This window comes from Haliotis rubra, unplaced genomic scaffold (assembly GCF_003918875.1).
Source record: "Haliotis rubra isolate DU_JTF1 unplaced genomic scaffold, ASM391887v1 Scf176, whole genome shotgun sequence".
NCBI classification, from domain to species: Eukaryota; Metazoa; Mollusca; class Gastropoda; order Lepetellida; family Haliotidae; genus Haliotis; species Haliotis rubra.
In genome coordinates, this window is record NW_025765736.1 from 1,478,530 (window position 1) to 1,500,150 (window position 21,621).

The 21,621-nt window shown below is 39.2% G+C and overlaps 1 protein-coding gene and 2 long non-coding RNA genes across 6 annotated transcripts in view; 2 read left to right on the top strand and 1 right to left on the bottom strand.

The window, feature by feature from the left end:
• Positions 1–10,676: 10,676 nt before the first annotated feature.
• On the bottom strand, positions 10,677–21,080 carry LOC124273090. Its single transcript, XR_006897546.1, has 3 exons — positions 21,070–21,080; positions 20,564–20,566; positions 10,677–10,797 (listed from the first exon to the last, which is right to left on the bottom strand). It is a non-coding gene; the product is annotated as an uncharacterized LOC124273090 (long non-coding RNA).
• Positions 11,116–12,097, top strand: LOC124273089. Its single transcript, XR_006897545.1, has 3 exons — positions 11,116–11,126; positions 11,956–11,959; positions 12,030–12,097. It is a non-coding gene; the product is annotated as an uncharacterized LOC124273089 (long non-coding RNA).
• LOC124273088 overlaps positions 14,442–21,621 on the top strand; it is a 36,998-nt gene continuing 29,818 nt past the window's right edge. For all 4 annotated transcript variants that reach the window (XM_046708308.1, XM_046708305.1, XM_046708309.1 and 1 more), the window contains exons 1-4: positions 14,442–14,827; positions 17,383–17,441; positions 19,697–19,790; positions 20,407–20,542. The gene's annotated coding sequence lies outside the window, so the exon portion shown is untranslated. The remainder of the gene's footprint in view (positions 14,828–17,382; positions 17,442–19,696; positions 19,791–20,406; positions 20,543–21,621) is intronic.

The following is a 21,621-nucleotide window of genomic DNA, read 5'->3' on the forward strand; positions in this document are numbered from 1 at the left end:
TAAAATTGAAGTAATTAAATAGTTGTTATATTTCTTTTCAAAATGAGCCCTGTTGATAAATCTATGTAATAATATCTGATCAAAGAAATTGGTATCCTTTTGCATTTTATCATTTTTGTTAATGATGTCCTTATTTGTTTGCATTAAAAGATTTTAGTTTGTACGATGTAAATAAAACTTTAACAGAATCCATCGTGTCCTTGTTATTTTCATGAACTAACAGTAGGGGGTAGCTCAGTAGTTAAAGCATTTGCTCATCACTCCGAATGTCCAGGTTCAACTCCCCAAATGGGTTAAAGGTCTGAAGCCTATTTCTGGTGTCCCCACCTATTTGCTGGAGTATTGCTAAAAGCTCATTCACTCACTCTCTCACAACCCATCCCGACCACATAGGTCACCAGTCAAACAACATCATTAAGCCACTGACCCGTGAAGGTCCGGGTTAGAATATTGATCTTCAGTAACCCATGCTTGTCGTAAGAGGCGACTAAATGGTCAGGGTCACTGATTTGGTTGACACATGTCATCGGTTCCCAATTGCGCAGATCGATGCTCATGCTGTTGATCACAGGATTGTCTGGTCTAGACTTGATTATTTACAGACTGCCACCATATTGCTGGAATGTTGTTGAGGGTGGCGTAAAACTAAACTCGCTCACTCCCATTTGCGCAGATCGATGCTCATGCTGTTCATCACTGGATTGTCTGGTCTAGACTCGATTATTTACAGACCGCCGCCATATTGCTGGAATATTGCTGAGTGCGGCGTAAAACTAAACTCATTCACTAAGCCACTGAAGCTGTAGAGCTCAACATTCAATGCTCAACACATCATATTATTACATATCAAAGTTTTATCCTGCTAAACAAGGTGGGAAACAGCATCCTGACACATCACCGTCTTGTGTCCCTGGGTTGGCTGTGTCTTGAGTCTGTCAAGGAGGGTAAACGTCAAACCGGCTCCAGGCACAAATGTCGTCAGCTTGGATGGTGCTACTTCCATTCCAGAGTCGAGAATCCATCAAGAAAATCATTGTTGGTCCTGGCAACCGAATGTCTAGTAGTGGAAAGAAGAAAAAAACACACACACACATATCCCCAGGACAAAATGGGCCGGGCACACACGTCATCCATCCATGTGGACACGATGTAGATATTCAACTGTTCTGTACAGTTAACATCCAGATGTATTCATAGCTTCTAGCAAGATGTCTGACAGGAATATGGAGTCATCGTGTTTATACGTTGTTATCTCCTGAATCTCTTAATACAGTTGACCGCCTCCGTGGTGTAGTGGTTAGAACGTCCGCCCGAGAGCGGAAGGTCGCGGGTTCGATCCCCGGCCGCGTCATACCAAAAGACGTTATTATGGTACTTGTTGGTCCCTGCCTGGCCCTCGGCATTAATGGGTACAACAAGGATTGGTCGGCTCGGAGTCAGTATAATGTGTCTGAGTGGGGTATTCATGCTTCGCTGTGGCATGGTATCTCAGTGGGCTAGCACTATAAAACCAGCTTAAGTCTGGGCTAATACAAGCAGCTGCTCATGCATGCATGCACGTCGTCATATCAGCGAAATATTCTCAAGCACGACGTAAAACCCAATTTCACCTCACCTTAATACAGTTCTATTTTCGGGTAGCAGGGGATGGTTGAGTAGCCTAGTGGTTAAAGCGCTCGCTCATCACAGGTTCGATTCCTCACATGGGTACTGTGCGTGAAGCCGATTTCTGATGTTCCCAAATGTGATACAGCTTGAAAAGCATCGTAAAACTAGACTCACTCACTCTTTATGCTGTACGCTACAGTTCCTATTTCCTGGTAGAAGGGGACGGTGGAGTAGCCCAGTGGTGAAAGCGCTCGCTCGTCAAGCCGGGATTCGAGCTGTCCTCTTCAATCATGCAGTCTTATATGTATGTTCAATCATTTGAAAAAAAACTACGTCTGATTTTGTCGTTTTGGGAAAGAGCAGGGAAGCCACATTGCAACAAACAGTAACTTCTTCCCATTCCATGTCTAAACACAAACACTCACCCTTTGAACTGTGCAATAAATGTTTCGACAACAAAATCTAAAACTTTGCACCAACTTGCCCATGTTTAGTTTTGCTTGAAACGAAGCTTTACAATGATCAGTTGCATGCCAACCTCACGTCTTGTTCGTAAAACATTTCCCAACATTCTAATTAGTACAACATTTCCCAACATCCTAATTCGGACAACATTTCCCAACATCCTAATTCGGACAACATTTCCCAACATTCTAACTCGGACAACATTTCCCAACATCCTAATTCGGACAACATTTCCCAACATCCTAATTCGGACAACATTTCCCAACATTCTAATTCGGACAACATTTCCCAACATTCTAATTCGGACAACATTTCCCAACATCCTAATTCGGACAACATTTCCCAACATTCTAATTCGGACAACATTTCCCAACATTCTAATTCGGACAACATTTCCCAACATTCTAATTCGGACAACATTTCCCAACATTCTAATTCGGACAACATTTCCCAACATTCTAATTCGGACAACATTTCCCAACATCCTAATTCGGACAACATTTCCCAACATCCTAATTCGGACAACATTTCCCAACATTCTAATTAGTACAACATTTCCCAACATCCAGTCAGATCCATTCTCCATCTGAACATATCCCCCACAATGTCCCATTCGCATGTTTGGTGGCATGCATGTCTCATATGGGAACCTCATATGTAACCACTGACCGCTCACAATATAAGAGTTAGTTTTACGCCCCTTTTAGCAATATTCCAGCAACATCACGGCGGGGGCACCAGAAATGGGCTTCACACATTGTACCCGTGTAGAGAATCGAACCCGCGGCTTCAGCATGGCGAGCGAACTCTTTAACCAATAGACGACCCCACTGCATGCCCTACAAATTACAAAACCTAAGTGACCGCCTCCGTGGTGTAGTGGTTAGAGCGTCCGCCCGGGGAGCGGAAGGTCGCGGGGTCGATCCCGGACCGCGTCATACCAAAAGACGTTAAAATATGGTACTTGTTGGTCCCTGCCTGGCCGACCAGTCCTTGTTGTACCCATTAATGCCAGGCGGTCTCAAGATCATGTGTGTAGCGATCATTGCCCTGTCACCATCAATGGGTCGATTGCAAAATCGATTAATTACAAAGAGAAAAATATACAATTATATTCTAGCTGATCTTGACGGAATTAAAATGTCTTATATACTCTTGACTGGCATGCTATCTTTGCCTCTGAAAATATTAATCGTATCGCAAACGACTTGACTGCTGCAATTCTTGAATTATGCGATAGATATATTCCAAATAAAAGTCGTTACGATAAGGCCCCGAGATGCCCCCTGGATGAATAGTGAAGTACGTAAAATTGATTCGTAAACGCAATCATACCATCATAACATCGCAAAAGGCGTAATTCATCATCTGACTGGGAACTTTTTAGATTGAGTACAAATAAAGCTATATCAGAGGTACGAAATGCAAAGAAGATGTACATGAATAAAATTGATGAACAAATAAACAATGACCATGGTACAAAAACATGGTGGCGTTTAGTTAATAATTATAAATATAAAAAGTAAACATACCACCACGATTAACAGTTTTCCTTCGATAATCCACAACGATAAACTATATGACGATAATCCAAAACGATAAACTATATGATGATTGTGCTGAAACAGCAAACATTACGAATGATTTGACGGATCAAGCAAGAGTAGTTGCTCCTATAGTCTGTTTGGCTCAAAATCGGACGGATAAATTGCAATCTAACTCGAAACATAGAATAAACATAGAATACTCAATGAAACACTGATCATAATCATAACATCAGACCAACTCTGTGATTTTTGCAGAATTTATGACCTAAAAATAAAAAAGTTGTTTTACAAACTATCATTAAAACATTGACACTGTTCACTATTTGTTACGAGGAGAACTGCAAAGGGAGGAACAGACAGTTGTACGTGAAGCACTAGAGTAACCACTAGTCTCTGAAACGAACATATTTTACTGAAAAAGTTTATAGTAAAATATAATGAAAAGGAGCCCTGAGACTTTCTTCACTGAGGAAATCTAGACTTGCCACATTTTCTAGACTTGCGTGGCCTTTCTTGGATATATCTGCTTCAGGGTCTGTACGACAGACTAGTGAAGCACGTGCACAAAGATGCCGACAAAGTCATTGATTCATTAACCTGTGTTGTGCCGTCTCCATTCCTTTTCGCACACCTGGCTGTTCCCTCTCTTTGCCGCCCCTCCCCGGTTACTTGTTGAAATGGTTTGAGAGTTATCTAGACAATAGAGTTTAGCAAGTTGTATAAATAGTTGCACGTCAATCTTACCCAGGGTTCCCCAAGGCTCTGTCTTAGGACCCCTGTTGTTTATAGTTTATATCAACGACATCGTTCAAGGAATTAACAGCAATATCCGTCTCTTCGCAGATGACACATCACTTTATGCTATAATAGATGATCCTGATGAAACTGCTCTTCGTCATAATAATCTTCTACGTCAAATTTTGGATTGGGCTGACAAATGGCAAGTTACATTTAATCCTAATAAAACAGATTCTGTACAATTTTCTCGAAGAGCCCAAAACGAAATTTAACAATGAAGGATAGTAATATTAATGACGTTAATAGCCATACATTTGGGACTTACTTTACAGCACGATTGTTCCTCGACTGACCATGTTAACTGTATCGCTAAAATGTTGCACACATGGTAAACTGAGGTTTTAAATATCGTCTCTCACGTAAATCTTTGTAAACAATGTACAAACAATTTATTTTGCCTATTTTCGACTATTTGTTGTCACATTTGGGACAATTGTACCAAACAGCAAACACTAACACTTGAAACACTTAATCTGGATGCACTTAGAACTATTTGTGGTGCTGTTCGCGGTACGAGTCATAATAAAACTTATGATGAGACAAATTTCCAACCACTGTGAACTCGAAGACATATACAAAAGCTAACATTTTTTTATAAAATGGTTAATAATTTAACTCCAAAATATTTGAGTAATCTCGTCGCTCCTAAGGTATCTGACACTACAAACTACAATTTCCGAGACTGTTTGAAACTTCAAACTATCGATTGTAAAAGTGTAAATTATGCCAAGTCATTTCTCCCAGATACAGTAAAATTGTGGAATTCTTTGGCTACCGATCACAGAGAATGGGCTACCTTCGGTAGTTTTAAGAAACAGATTAATGTGTCAAATAACAATAATCACAACTATTATACGCACTTAAGACCATTGTAGGTTTAAGGGCACAACATACGTCAATCTAAACTCTTGATCAAGATTCTGTCAGATTCTCCATTCATGCCTCAGGCTCGGTTGCAGAAATCTAAACGCACGTAAATATGAACGATTTATATCTTCAAATAACCCTTTGTTCTTGTGGCTATTGTTACGAAGATCCAATTCACTATTTCTTTTCGTGCGTCAGCTACACTGACATAAGAAATAAAATGCACTTCTATACTAAAGGATATGACATCAAGTCAATACTATACGGCCACTCTCATAGATCTACTAAAGGTAATCTTGAATTATTAGAATTTATCCATTCTTTCATTGTATTGTGAGGCAGATTTGTGTTGTAAGTAGTAAAACAAAATTGCACTAACTATAACTCTTCGACACTAATTGTTATTGTTGATTGTTACATTTTACACAAAACTATTGTTTGTTTTTTCTCCTCATGATTGTTATATTTATACGGTATTTGTATCCCGGAGCGGTATTCAGATAAGAAACAAACTGCTTGTTTACCAATCCGATTCCACTTTTGGAAATAGATATGTGTGGAGTTTAGGTTGCTTTTGACGGCCCGAGCCAAGCCGGATCGAACAAATGTGGCGGAGATTACATGTTGAGAGTGTGGGGAAGAGATCGTTCCATTTGCAGAGAAGCATGCTTTACATACAATGAACAGGGACCTTCTAGGGTGGTATTTGATTGGATATAGATGTAAAACATTTTCGGTTCTACAGAAATGTTTATCGGGATTGACTGAAGTATTTATGCGTTAAACCCTGTTTAGTTTAAGGACACGTTTGTCAGCCACTTTCACAGACCGCTCGTCTTCTTGAGTTTTAAGCGATTTACTCGTAATAAAGTGATTATGGTACGCGTTTGTGTCTTCTGGTTTATCGTTATTATCAGCTCAAATACAGTGGCAGCCATTTTTCTTGCAACAGTTGCTGCAGTATTACTATCAAGTCAACATAGATGGGAATCCAAGCTGAAGAATTATCACACAGACTGTTTTGCAATGATAAATACTACTACTATAGAAAATAAGTTTAAAGTGATGCACAGAAAAAAAATCAAATGGCTTCAACAAAATAGGTATTAATCACGATAATCTCTGTACTTCATGTGGCAGAGAAATAGAATCTCTTGAACACTTATTCTTTTCATGCGAGAAAGTTAAGCATCTAATCTCTCAGTTTACAAACGTATATGGATTTAAACGCATAAAGATACATGTGTGAGGTTTAAGGTGCTTTTGAGAACCCAGGCCAAGCCGGATCGAACAATTGTGACGGAGATGTGTTGAGAGTGGGCTGGGAGACTCTACAACATATATAGTCTCCCTTGTGTGGGGAAGAGATCTTGTCATTTACGGGTGGGCATGATTTAAAAACAATGAACAGTAACTTGTTGGGCGGTATTCAATGGGATATAGATGTAAAAACTTTTCGGGCTGACAGAAACGTGTTTAAGGATTGACAGCAGTATTTCTGTTTTAAATCCTGTTTTGTTTAAAGATTCATCTTTAGACGTAGCCTTGCTCAGCCGCTCCTCCTTCTTGAGTTTTCAGCGATTTACTCGTAATAAGGTTATTATGGTATACTTTTGTGGCTTCTGGTTGATCATTATTATCATGAGTGTATGTTGCATTAATTAATTGTAGGCATGGTTTTCGATAATGGATTTGTTAGCCAATAATATAGTTGGTCCGGCCCGTTCCGAGTTTTAGGTCATCCCTATGCAGCAGCAAAGGCACTCTCCTACCCAGAGTTCCATGGGGCCAGCCAGCATAGTACCTCTGCCACAGGCCAGAAAAATGTGACGATTCGTCACATCTTGCACTGTCCATTTAGTATAATGTACATATTTCTTAACTCTTTTATTTTTAACGAGCCTACACATCTAATTAAACATCTTTGATAGAATGGCTTAGTTTCACTGAGAAAATATCCTAAAACATGTAACACTATTTCGATTTGCGTAGCGATCCTTTGTTTACATAGGTTGTACGGCTCCACGTGCTGTCATCGAAGCCGACGGAGAGCAAACGATGCAGCCAGTTTGATATCTAAATATGTACTGTCATAGACCTAACTGTCGCAGTTGTGGAAGAATATATATGTAACAATGTAAAACACTATGAAGAGAGCGCCGAAGAGCTTTCGTGAGTCCAGTCTCTTCTTATTATGAATATGCGCGTTTGATTACAAACAAGAGAAAAGTCCGGTCACGTGATATGCAAATTAGCCTGTGGCAGTGATGTTATGTTCAGTCATCGCTGTGCCGGAGTGTGCAGCAAAGGGTGCCATTCGTAACTACTCGTGTCATTCTGGCAAGCCGGATTCTTGTAGGTCACGGAAAGAGGCGAGTAGTTACAGATGCAAAGGTGCCGGGAACCATTTAGTCTGTCTCACAGTCCCTGAACCACATTAATTTCCTACTGCTGCCAAGCCCTCTCTGCTGTGCTAAAGCCCTAAATAAAGCAAGTCTAGATTTCCTCAGAATCTCTGGTCTCCCTAGGGCTCCTTTTCAATATAAATGGGGTTGTTTGTTACTATCGTCGCTATTTCACTCACGTTCAGCGACCACAGTGGCGGACCACATTTATCGAGTGGTACACCTTCTCATATCGCGCTTAAAAATAATAGACCGATCCAGTCTGTCAATCAAAACTGGCGCATGCGTCAATTTTGGCCAATCAGCAGGCCGGGCGCGCTGTGTGGATTTGTCAGACTTATTTCCGGGGTCAAACGATGCCTCCGAAGCGATGTGCTTCGAATTATGCCATTTACACTCGCTATATCTATTACATATTGCTGTGATTTGATGTGTACCTTTAACAAAACCATTACGATCAAGACAAAAAATTGAGGCGGATCAAGGAATGCGATAGGCCTAACGAGCAGTTAAATGTCGGCACCGTCGTTTACGAAACCTAGTTTGCTCGAAGGTGAGAATTTACACAAATTTACACACTTTCGCACATGTGCAAAAGCATTACCAATAGATGACAACAAATGGCAGTTTAGGATTTTTAAAGTGTTATAAACACGGACAATTCTTGTAACTACAAAATTGTTTTTGCTTCACGTTTTAGTCACTACTGGGCATTGAGTTGGTACACCATAAACCTGAAATGACAAATCTGACAGCGAGCTGATTTCGGTTAGGGTCGACCGGAAATAGCAAAACTTGTTACATTTAAGAACAATGTGGTGGATATGGTTGCATTCGCGATTTGATATTCTTAAATTTGTCACACATTTTAGGATGTTTTAAAGTTTCAAAAGCACAATCTGAAGGCCTATTATGTACAGTACAGTATCTAAATACTAGTATTCGAGAAGTAATATTTTTTATCCAAACGGAAATATTGTCAGTGTCAGCAGTTGCCTATCACGCAATATCCAAACATCAAAACTAAGTCAAATGAGTGTCTATAAAACCATGTCTTAAATATTTCAAAATTTCTATAAAAGAGATGGACTTTGAATTCATTTAGCTTACTCCATGTGGATCGGAGACGAAAACTATGTGAGAAGAATAGTGACTTTCTGGAATATCGGACGGAGTGAAATATAAGCTTATTTCCTAACTATGAGAACATTATTTGTTTTGACTTTTTGTCACAGCATAATTATTTTACATGTAGGGTTGGGGTTGGGGTTGGGTTTACTTTGGTACATTTTAGGAGTAATAACATAGTTCTGTCATTTTAATTATAATTCACTGGAAATGATAGCAAGGTATGTTTTTAGAATCTTGCCTCCTTCAGGAAACGTGGAAAGGTAATAAAATAGATAATAATCCAATCAATTATAAATAATTACTTAATTGACTCACATATCAGATTCATGTGAATTTAAGGCAGAACTAGGTAAACAAACACTATATACATATCATGGCTGAACATCACTTGGTACTAAGATAGCTAGTTTGTTTTAAGATATATTTGGTCTTTAAATAATATGTTTACTAATAAGATTATTCAGAGAGTGATCACTAGTATCATCACTCATAATAAAATTATTTCAACATCCAGAGAATTTGAAAAAACCCAAAGGCTACGTTCTGGTCACACCCAAGCATTATTCAGTCTTGGAACCAAATAACTTACAAAATTGTTGACTGTTCATGTAACTGGAATGGATATTGAAACATATAATATTCAACCCCGATTTCATGTAATACTTCTTAGAAATCATCAGCTTTTGAGGAGGTTACCAATATTTGAAGACTGAGCCAAAGTAGTGTTTATTAAGATGTTGGTTTTGGAAAAATTGTTCAAGGTTTGTTGATGCTTATTTGGAAAATAAGCTTAAATTCATATAAATTGCACACTGGTTTAATTGCAGGAGGTGAAAGCTTCAGGACATTTTCATGTATGTTTTCCTAAACTTTTGTTATGACTTTTACCAAATTTTTAAGCAACTTTAATGTAATTTTGATGACACAAGTAAGTATCTCAGAAAAGGAAATAGATCAGAATTAGTGTTATGTCCCTAAGGGATATGGTCTCAGATCTAATAAAACAAAGATTATCATTGTTTAAGAAGCAAAATTTTATTGACAAAAAGCTTTAAAGTTTGAATATATTCTTTGCCTCTTATTTACATTAGTAGTTAGCAGTTAAATATATCTGAAGAAAAAGCAGTATATTTATATGTTGTGTAACATTCTATTTCAATGCTAGTTAACTGTTCGGATAACTGTGGATCCTCTGTTCAAAGATTTTGCATCACACGTTTCCTATTTATGGAAGATGTGTCAGTGTACAGGTGCAGACTGTATCTTGGATTCTTTGTGTTTAAGGTGGTGTGACATACCTGTAGATAAATGCTGGCTGTTCATGAAGTCCATTATAGTGGGGGGTTTGTAGATTAGGATTCCACAAAAAAGTACACAGATAAAAAATAAATTTGAAAGGGTTATTAAAAAATGGATTTCCTTATATTCAGTGTCTTTTTAGGATGGTGTACAGATTTTGAAGAGAGAAATTTTACTGAGAATAGCTGCAGATTAGCTGCTGAATATTTGCTTCTGGGTATGTCCAGATACATCCATGGAAACATACTGTGTTAACAGGTCCAGTAACGTTTTCCAGATAATATGTACAGACAAACAAGGTGGACGAAGTAGTAGACGGGATACTGTTTTCCTGCGTTGTTCCTTGAAAGGTAGAAACCCATGTTTTCACAAACTTCTAATTTAAGTAAAATTGAAGAACGGATAAATAAATAAAGGTGGCACGCGCAGTTTTGACAATCTTTTTAATATAGATACCGAAACGATCTGCAACTTCAACATGTGGTTGTGTTCACGGTTTTTATAATATTACGATGGGAATTTTTGAGAAAAAACAGCAAACAACATAATTCAGTTACCTTTCCCTCAGCTAATATCTTAGACGAACGTGAATTGCCGGATAGATTATTTGGTAGAAAATACGCTTCCCAATGTCAGCAGCTGGCTGAGACGATTTTTCATCGGGCATGTAGATCTAACTACATTTTCACTCGCCAATTATACAACCTGAAAACTAAAATATATTGAAAATACACTACGTAAATTTTCCTTTTTACATATCATTCACAAACGACGGATACCAAAGTACAACAAACAGAATTCATCAACAACATTCGCAGCAGTCACATACGTTTCGCCGGGCGGTGACCCCATTGTGATTAGTCCGTGGTTGTCCCCCTAACGTCAAAACGAAGTGGGCGGGGCTTATCGGCCGGGACTGGATCGGTCTATTCTGACTCAGTACCCAGATTTGTATATAAGGGTGGGATTTGTTCAGTGAAATTGAGGATGAATATTTAATGCTGTTGTTCCAGAGTTGGCTGGTTGGATTAAAGTTTAATGTTACACTCAGCAATATTAGAGCTACTGCATTTAATACTGGAGGATGTATGAGTATACATGTAACATGACAGATTCACTGACAGAGTTATGTTAGCCAAAAGTAAAACTGTTGAAACTAAAGTTAGGTGTTCATTCTTTGGGAAACATATGTTTAAATGATGTAAATTGATGTTATAAAGTTTAATGTAATTTGAAAAAAATGGGAACACCATTTTGCCATAAATAAGGTAGTTTAGATTAACATCATGTGATATATGAGTGGTAAAGAATGATGTATGACAAAATATGAGAGAAAATGGAAATTCATGAACAATTACTTACTTTTGTAATTAAATGTCAAAAGCTTGATTAGTATGTACAGTACTACGTGAATACCAGAAGCAGTATGCGAAATAGCCTCTGGTCTGGCTAGCCCCTGGCTAGTAAAAAAATCCAGGTGGGCCAGTAAATCTACAGTCATTGTCCCGAATGGCTAATGAATTTTCATGGGGTGATTTTGTACATATATCACTGTCTCAGCCATATGAGGATGAAAACAATTTATACAATAAAGATGAAAACATTATGAAGAGTAAAATTAGTCGACAATGGACAGTAAATATAATACAGTATCACAGATATGAATATAACTACCACGTAAACTAAAGCATTTTGATGAAAGAAGACAATACAGTATAAAACACGGGCTATAGATTATTACCCACTGTATTAAGCCAGCAAGACAGACATACAATGCATGTAAATTCAGGATGATATATAACAATATAGCAAAGTTGACTGTTGTTTGGTTTTAGCTTTGTGTATTGGCCTATTGCTTTGTTATTCAAAGAATTCATACAACAAACAAATTGCAAACCATGATGTACAGGCAGGGCTCCAGACAAGGGCCCTATTGGCGCATGTACAGATATAAAATAAGCACTATATGGTTGGAAATAATTTAGAAAACATAGCAGATACATACCACAGCTATGGTGTACAGTCTTAGAATCAGTTACAGACGTATTTATCTGAAAAAGTACTGTTTATTTTTATTGACCTATTCAATATTCTTAACGCATCGTTATTGTTGTTTTCCTGTACTTCTATACACACCCACGCTGAAAGTCCATTCACCCAGCTGGGCAGTGCAGTGCACTTTATATTGTCCTGGGTTGTCATTCCAGTCCTAACGAATGCGCGTGTGGCTTCGCTTTGTTCTGACACCATGTTATGCTTGGTCCTTGGTCGAAAAGATGATGTGGAATGTCCATTAAACTTAAAAGTTTAATCTTCAAGATCAAGTTTCATTCGCCATGTCTTGGCACACACTGTTTACCAAGGGAGATAACTCTCAGTTGACTAAAAGTATCACCATAAAGTAAACGAAAACGAAATTAAATCACTCAATGTGACACTCATGATTATGGAACATTATCTGGGGCCCTGTATAGGTTGATAATTTTTCTAAGCTATAAGCTGGCTATTGTAAACTAGTGATGGATTTTAGATAAGTAAATTAACTGTAAAATATACTAAATTCAATATCTCCCTCTTCTCTTTGATTAAGTACTACCTCTACAAACATACATACATGTCAGTAAAATTGTTTTCATTTAATTATAGAGTACAGGGTAATGACAACAATTTACAAATATAACAAGTGAAAACATAACAATAGGTTCCTGGCAGGTTGCTTTTTCTCCTTCAGTGAAGGATCTTGGCGTATGGCTAGAGTTTGATGTGTCCATGGATGTACATATCGACAGACTGTATAAAACCTGCTAATTCATTTGGCGCAGGATTGGAAACATACAGAAGTACATCACAAAAGAAAGTGCAAAGATTCTACTCAGATGTCTAATTTCCTACAGAGTAGATTACTGCAATGGACTGCTTGTAGGTAATAACAGGGTTCAGCTTAAAACTAAAAAGAGTGCACAAAATACAGAATACTGCTGCCTGCATCATTTTGTTACAATAAAATCATGTGACATTAGTGCCGTGCTCATATGACCTCACTGGTTACCCATTGAATAACATCAACTTTAAAGTTCGCTGCACCATATACAAATGCATCGACAACCATACTACCTAACTGACTTGATCACTGTATACACACCAGCCAGAACTTTTCGATCTCTCAATCAGCTCCTAGTTACGTTACCGACTTTCCGAACTTAATTTGGTAAATGATGGTTCTTTCATGCAGCCCCAATACTACTGAATTGACTACCAGTAAACATCAAAGACTCTGATTCTCTGACAGCTTTCAAATAACAACTGATGACTTACTTTTTTCCTTCTTATATACTGACTCTTTTCCTCTTTCCCCTGCGCTTTGAGCTTGCACTTGTGTGAGGATTATAGTGCATAAGAAATGGCCATTATTATTTATTATGAATTATTTATACTACTTATTTACAACAATGTTCATTCTTATTACTATTTTGAAGAAATTATTTTACCTGTTGTGAGAAACATTACTTGAAGCACCCTTCCAAAACATGATGTACTTTATTTCCAATACTAGAATGAGACAGAGTGTGATATCAATATTATTGGTGAAACATTACAACAGTATGAGTTTAGGCAGATAATGGGTTAAGGAGCACTTTTCTGTATGGCACAATGACAAGCATCACCCAAATCATGTTTAAAATTGTAACAACATAAACTTGCTAATTACTACCCAACCAAGAAGAATGAGTTAATATTAAAATTATTTAGAATTGTTCCAATTAATATTAAAAGTATGAAGATTTAATATTTAGGATCAATGTATTAATTTGAAGATAAACATTTTACAAAATAGTAAAATTAACTAAGCGCATTGACATTATTGTGTGAAATGATTACACAAAGTAGAATGAATATACATAGATGATAATATAAGGACAAGGCCAGTGTGATGACCAAAGAGAAGCCATGTAAGTGTAACGGAGGTGTAGTGACTGGGCTGCGTATAAAGTGCCGTGGGTATAACAAGGAAATTCCTATGGTGACACTAACATAACCGCAAAATGATTTCCATTTGTGATTTATTTATGATAAGATAAAAGTGAAACGTTCAAACTAAAGAATAAAATAAAGTAGTTATACATAAAACAGTTTACTGTGTTAATGAAACAATGATACTAACTTTTCTTGAAGGCAAGTGTAGAAAGACAAGAAGCGTTTAACGTTACCATAACCAGGAGACTATATAAGGGCCCCTGTTGTAGGGTATCCCTGCCATAACCGTACGGTAGCTGGATACTGTCTATTAAGTTGACAAGGATGTACGTATGGCTAGCGGCTTCACAAGTACATGTACATGACGCCCGCCACATTTAACCTATATACAGATAAACAACACAAACACACAAACGATATTACGCTTAGTGACACTGGAATACTGATATTGACCACGCTGGCACTGTGTGATTGATACAACTCTACAACGTTAACTGACTGACAACAAAAACTTTGTAATATTACACGCGAGATGTGGCTGTTGTGGTGAATTGCCTCCCTTGAATATAGTACAGTCGATAAAACGAACACATGCACACGGTCTCTGAACGAGAGTGAAATAGCGACGACCCAAGCCGGAAGAGTTTCAACTGTTTCCGATTCACGGATTGTACCAGTCACACAGCGATGTCTGAATGTATATGAATGGTTATTCTCTAATGACAGCAGCGGGTAAGGATCCGTGTCTTTACAATGTTGCAACAAGTTTGTTTCTGTCGTTAGTGTCACACAACGGACATGTTTTGTATCTTCGAAACGTCACGACTCACGAACCAAAGCATTCAAACATCTACGTAATTTCCATTTCAATTTCCCGATGATTATTAAAGAAAACTCGCAACTTTTAAACAACATATATTAGACATACCAATGAGTTTTAACATGTCGGCTTAATCAGGTGTCATTCGATAACTAATCAACAGAAAGATCAAAAGAAAAAATTGAAGATGATTTCCAAGATGTTTGCAAAATATCAAAATAAAAAATGACTTCGAATTCTACTCAGTTTATAAAAATTATTCTTGCAATAGTTAATTAACATGTAAGTCTATGGAAATTTCACTAATGATGACTCACTTATGGCCAACTACTATATATAGAGGACAAGCCAGACAGTAGCCGAGAGCCGATAGATATGTGGCGACCCATCAAATATAGTGACTGGACTGTTTACAGACCGCATCGCTGCTCTATCGAGACAGTACATCGTTGTCTTCTTTACAAATTAAATCAATCGAGAGTGGAAATGTAAACTACTTCATAATCGCATTTGGTTCATAAATGAATAATGGAAGATGCATTTGTGCTGTCAAATGTAAATATTGTGTTACTATATCATGCTATTTTGCACAGTGATGTTTATGGAGGTGAACATATCTTCAGTGTAGATGTTGATACTGTTTTTAACTGTGGCGTGAACATCATGCCATTTTGTTCATTCAGTACCACTCAGCTCATTCTGCTACTGCTAGAACTACTTGAGATATGATCATAATGCTGAAAACTGACAAGAGCCGTCTAGCCAAAAATGCATAGATTTTGACAAAATGATTCAATTTCTAGACATTTTAGAAAAGGTTTAAAAGGTTAAAGGTCACATGCAACCAAAAATCAAACATAATTAAAACACTGTTATTACTTATTCGTGACATATAATATAAGTGCAATATTGTGTAGTTCGGTTTACTTCCCAAGAAACGGCTAAGCAGCCGGGATACCAAACCCAGTCAGAGCGGGTGGGTGTGCACTCAAGTGTAACGGCTGGTTCATTTGCAGATGCCCTCACGGCTTATTGTGTGTGTATATGTGAGAGATGTTGGGTTTTGTAAATACATGCTCATTTTTGTGTATAACATTTTGCAATCAACAGACATCATAACATGTCGTGTGTTCAACTATCACACCTGCCTGTCTGTGCAATTACATAATGTGACAGAGACCTAAACTCGGGCCATAAATCAATGCGCTTTTGTTTATGGTGTATAGCCTGATTGGTGTTAAGTTCAAATTGCATGTGGTCAGTGATAGCAGTTGTGTATTGAATATTGTCATTAGCAGACAGGCAGGCAGACACACAGGTGTCAATAAAACAAGACATTGAGTTTTGTCTGTGACAACGACATATCTATATCACAGTTAGAAATTCTGTCAACGCTAAATAATGATATTGCTTTTAAGCATCGAACTGAAAAAGTGACTCGGTAAGAAGAATGTGTGGTGAAATTATATAAACAGTTAATTTACTGTCGTAACATATAAAAGCTCGCCTGTGAGATAGCAACAAAACATTAGAAAAATAGCTCACACCAAAGCATTCACCGAGTATTCATCGGACAACCCGCTTCCAAGTTGCGCTTGAACCTATTTGCGACGTGCTATGGCGCAGCCCAGCTGTTGAAACCCGCTTTTCCCAGAAAAGTCTGGGGAAAATTAGTGAAACGTTTGAACTCCGATTTAGCGCGGTTTTTCATGGCGTTATTTTTCAACTTTATAAATTGAATTTGCATTTTTGACGATTTGTTTGGTAAGTCTATACCGAAAGGTATCAGAATCTGCAAAGTTGTGTTTTTCGTTGCATGTGACCTTTAATAGAATAGCGTTATTAAAACCGAAACTACCAAATTTTTATTATTGCATTACAGTATACCAAGCGCCAAAATACAGAGGTTCTATTAATACCGAGGGTATACCGTTCCAATCCTGGTTGATGCATGTCATTATGTCACAGTAGTGTGGATGGAAGCTCATGATGTCAATCACCAGATTGTCTGGCCCAGACTGTATTGTCAACAAACCAATGTCTTTCAGTGTTAGTGCAGATTGGCAAATTAGCTACAAAGAATTACTGGTTGTCTACCCGTGAAGGTCCGGGTTAGAATGTGCCTTCAGTAACCCATGCTTGTCGTAAGAGGCAACTAACAAGATCGGGTGGTCAGGCTCGCCCGGCTTGGTTGACACATGTCATCGGTTCCCCTTAGCAGATCGATGCTCATGCTGTTGATCACTGGATTGTCTGGTCCAGACTTGATTATTTACAGACAGCCGCCATATAGCTGGGATATTGCTGAGTCGCGCGTAAAACTAAACTCATTTACTCACTAATTTGTGACAGAGGAATACTACACTGAAACTCAAGCTGTGAGAAGCTGCAAAGAGTTACTGATTACTGTAGATGTTTTGAATTTATGAAGAAAATAATGTTCAGTTTCGTCATTGATTTGTTGCAGCAGGGATGAAGCAGCCTCTGCTCACTGTGTGCATCTTGGCCATCTTTGTTCCTAGTGTGGTGAGTATACTGTTCTTTTGAAGAGTGAGTGAGTGAATTTAGTTTTACGCCGTTTTTAGCAATATTCGAGCAATATCGCGATGGGAGGCGCCAGAAATGGGCTTCACACATTGTGACCATGTGGGGAATCGAACACAGGTCTTGTGTGACAAGCAAGCGCTTTAACCATTAGGCTACTCCACGCTAACCGTTGTTTTTTAAGAAGCCGGATAGTTACGTTAATGAAATATTAGACTAACATATGGTCTCTGAAATGAACAGATTTTACCCAAAATGTTCTTAAATTATCATCATAGAATATAGAATGAAAAGGAGCGAGAGACTTTCTTCATTTTCAGTGCAAATGTGGTAATCTAAACTTGCTACTTATTCTAGACTTTCTTGGGCTTTCTTGGATATGTTTGTTTCAGGGTCTGTATGACAGACTAATGAAATTTTAGAAACTCAGAAAAGAAGATAAAACTGAAACCGAGAATCTGCAGCTGTAGCTTGTCTCCTGTGGGATTCTAGGGCAGATAGGTCCATTGTACCTAAGGCTTGCTTCCTGTGTGATTCTAGGGCAGATAGGTCCATTGTACCTAAGGCTTGCTCCCTGTGTGATTCTAGGGCAGATAGGTCCACTGTACCCCAGGCTTGCCTCCTGTGGGATTCCAGGGCAGATGGGTCCATTGTACCCCAGGCTTGCTTCCTGTGGGATTCTAGGGCAGATAGGTCCATTGTACCCCAGGCTTGCCTCCTGTGTGATTCTAGGGCAGATAGGTCCATTGTACCCCAGGCTTGCCTCCTGTGGGATTCCAGGGCAGATAGGTCCATTGTACCCCAGGCTTGCTTCCTGTGGGATTCTAGGGCAGATAGGTCCACTGTGCCTTGGGCTTGCTTCCTGTGGGATTCCAGGGCAGATAGGTCCATTGTACCTAAGGCTTGCTTCCTGTGTGATTCTAGGGCAGATAGGTCCACTGTACCTCAGGCTTGTCTCCAGTGGGATTCTAGGGCAGAAAGGTCCACTGTACCTCAGGCTTGTCTCCTGTGGGATTCCAGGGCAGATAGGTCCACTGTGCCTTGGTCTTGTCTCCTGTGGGATTCTAGGGCAGATAGGTCCACTGTGCCTCAGGCTTGCTTGCTCCTGTGGGATTCTAGGGCAGATAGGTCCACTGTACCTCAGGCTTGTCTCCTGTGGGATTCCAGGGCAGATAGGTCCACTGTACCTCAGGCTTGTCTCCTGTGGGATTCCAGGGCAGATAGGTCCACTGTACCTCAGGCTTGCTTCCTGTGGGATTCCAGGGCAGATAGGTCCACTTGTACCTCAGGCTTGTCTCCTGTGGGATTCTAGGGCAGATAGGTCCACTGTACCTCAGGCTTGCTTCCTGTGGGATTCTAGGGCAGATAGGTCCACTGTACCCCAGGCTTGTCTCCTGTGGGATTCTAGGGCAGATAGGTCCACTGTGCCTTGGGCTTGCTTCCTGTGGGATTCCAGGGCAGATAAGTCCACTGTACCTCAGGCTTGTCTCCTGTGGGATTCCAGGGCAGATAGGTCCACTGTACCTCAGGCTTGTCTCCTGTGGGATTCCAGGGCAGATAGGTCCACTGTACCTCAGGCTTGTCTCCTGTGGGATTCTCTGTAGGGCAGATGGGTCCACTGTACCTCAGGCTTGCTTCCTGTGGGATTCTAGGGCAGATAGGTCCACTGTGCCTTGGTCTTGCTTCCTGTGGGATTCCTAGGGCAGATAGGTCCACTGTGCCTTGGTCTTGCTTCCTGTGGGATTCTAGGGCAGATGGGTCCACTGTGCCTTGGTCTTGCTTCCTGTGGGATTCTAGGGCAGATAGGTCCACTGTGCCTTCAGTCTTGCTTCCTGTGGGATTCTAGGGCAGATAGGTCCACTGTGCCAGGCTTGTCTTCTGTGCCTTGGTCTTGCTTCCTGTGGGATTCTAGGGCAGATAGGTCCACTGTGCCTTGGTCTTGCTTCCTGTGGGATTCTAGGGCAGATAGGTCCACTGTGCCTTGGTCTTGCTTCCTGTGGGATTCTAGGGCAGATGGGTCCACTGTACCTCAGGCTTGTCTCCTGTGGGATTCTAGGGAAGAAAGATCATAGCGATCATGAGATGAGATGTGGACTGATAATGGATCGATGCTCATGCTGTCAGCCACTCCACATGAATAATCCTAGACTGTTGTCACATAGTTATAATATTGCTAAATAGTATAAAACATATCTGCTTTCTCACTCTCTTATTCTGAGATTCTGTATTCTGTTTAGTTCTGTAAGAGTGTTCCATCCTGCGCTCCTGGTCAGATACAGTACGAAACTGTGTGCTGTGTGCCAATTGAGACCCCGAACTTCTGTGGACTACGTGAGTATATGTCAAGACTGAGAGATATGATGAAGTGAGATATGAGACTGGTCAAATTTGTCAGTCAATCGACATTTGAGCAAATAGTTGACTTGAATAAATCTTCACTTGTCAAGCTGAAGACTTGAGATGATTCAGTGATTTGGCGATATGGTGGTCAGGCTAAGCTGACTCGGTTTACATATGTCATCGTGTATCCTGAGCAGCGTAGAATGATGCAGATGCTGTTGATCACTGGATTGTCTGGTCCACATTATTTACAGACTGCCATTATAAAGCTGGAATATTGCTGAGAGCGGCATTAAACAACAACCAAATCATAACCAAGTCTAAGCGTGCCGCAGTCTGATGTGCAAGTTGCTTCCCTTGAATATGTCGTAAACCGATGATCGTAGGTTCAATTCCCAGTTTTGAGGAATATATTTGTAGGATCGTGAATACATGCTTGTAAGTCTCAGCGTTGCAGTAAATGTCGAACATGTTTCAGGCTCTCCTTCCACATGTAGCTAAGAGGCTGTGATACAACTGGAATAGTGTTGATAATTTCTTCCAATTTATATCTGTAAGCTCACTCTCATACTCCACCCGTTTTTGTGTATATTTTTGGTAATTTTAGATTTTAGAGTTCAGCGATGTATAGAAGATGGTGAACCTGATACCTGTGTTAAGTGTGAACGTGGTCTGGTGAAGTTGTTCAACTCTACCTCAGAACCGAAGAGGATCGCTGCTACCGGCTCTAGTTTGTCCTGAAGGTTAGATTGAAGTAGTATCACTATCTCAGTAAACTCAGCTCAAGTTAGCTTAATAGGTAATGTTTTTAAGTTCCCTTGTTTTCTCGTTTTGGTTTTATCATCACACTCCACTATATTCAACGCTGTATGACATTAGTATGATGTCATCAATGTAGAACAATCATGGGGCAAACTGTTGCAAGACATTGATAGTTTTATATATCGTTACTAGGGTGGGCTAACAATATTGATCGATATTTGTTAACTAAATATCAATCAATTATCAATAAATGTTTGAAAGAGGCGTAACATGTTTTTGTAACAAAAATGCCCAAATGTTTGAAAGAAATGAATGTTTCAATGGTGAGTGACGCCATGTTTTTGCATGGATTTTATTCAGAAAACAACAAATGTAACCAGTTTTCTGTTATCACTGATATGTCTTCTGCTTAAGATGGCTTTCTTATGTTACATTTGTTCTGCTTTCCCATCACCTTTATAGCCAAGAATCGTGTGAGAGGTTCACTTTTTCAATATATCTAACATACACAATTTACTCTTCCCTAACCGAACTATCAGTACTCCCATCACTCTAAATGGAAAAACAACCAGATTTCTTTACATCATCCATCATAATTCCAGTCATTTCCTGGGCGTAAAAGTCAATAAATGTTTTTGCTTGTTTGTCATTTGCTTAAGTGTTTTGTTTGGGGTATTTAAGTGACTGAAGGTGTGCTATGTCTCTAAAAAATTAGGCGTGCCATAAGGGCACCAAGAACATTTTTTATCATTGCCATTTCGATATTTACCGTGCCATGGCACGCTAATATATGGGGTATTTCGAACCCTGCCTAAATTTGTATACTGTGTGAGAAAATTCAAACTTTTTTCTATCACTAAAGCTAATGAACGATATAATGGCTAACACGATTTTCATATCAATAATCTTTACTTGCAAACAAGGATAAGGTGAGCACCGACCTGACAATTGACCTGTATTAGCATGTATGAGTGCCGCCCACTGGCGCCTGCCATTGTTAGTGAGGGTCCCCCAGGTTGTCCGCGATCAAGTGTAGTGCTACTTGCTATACCAACGTGAG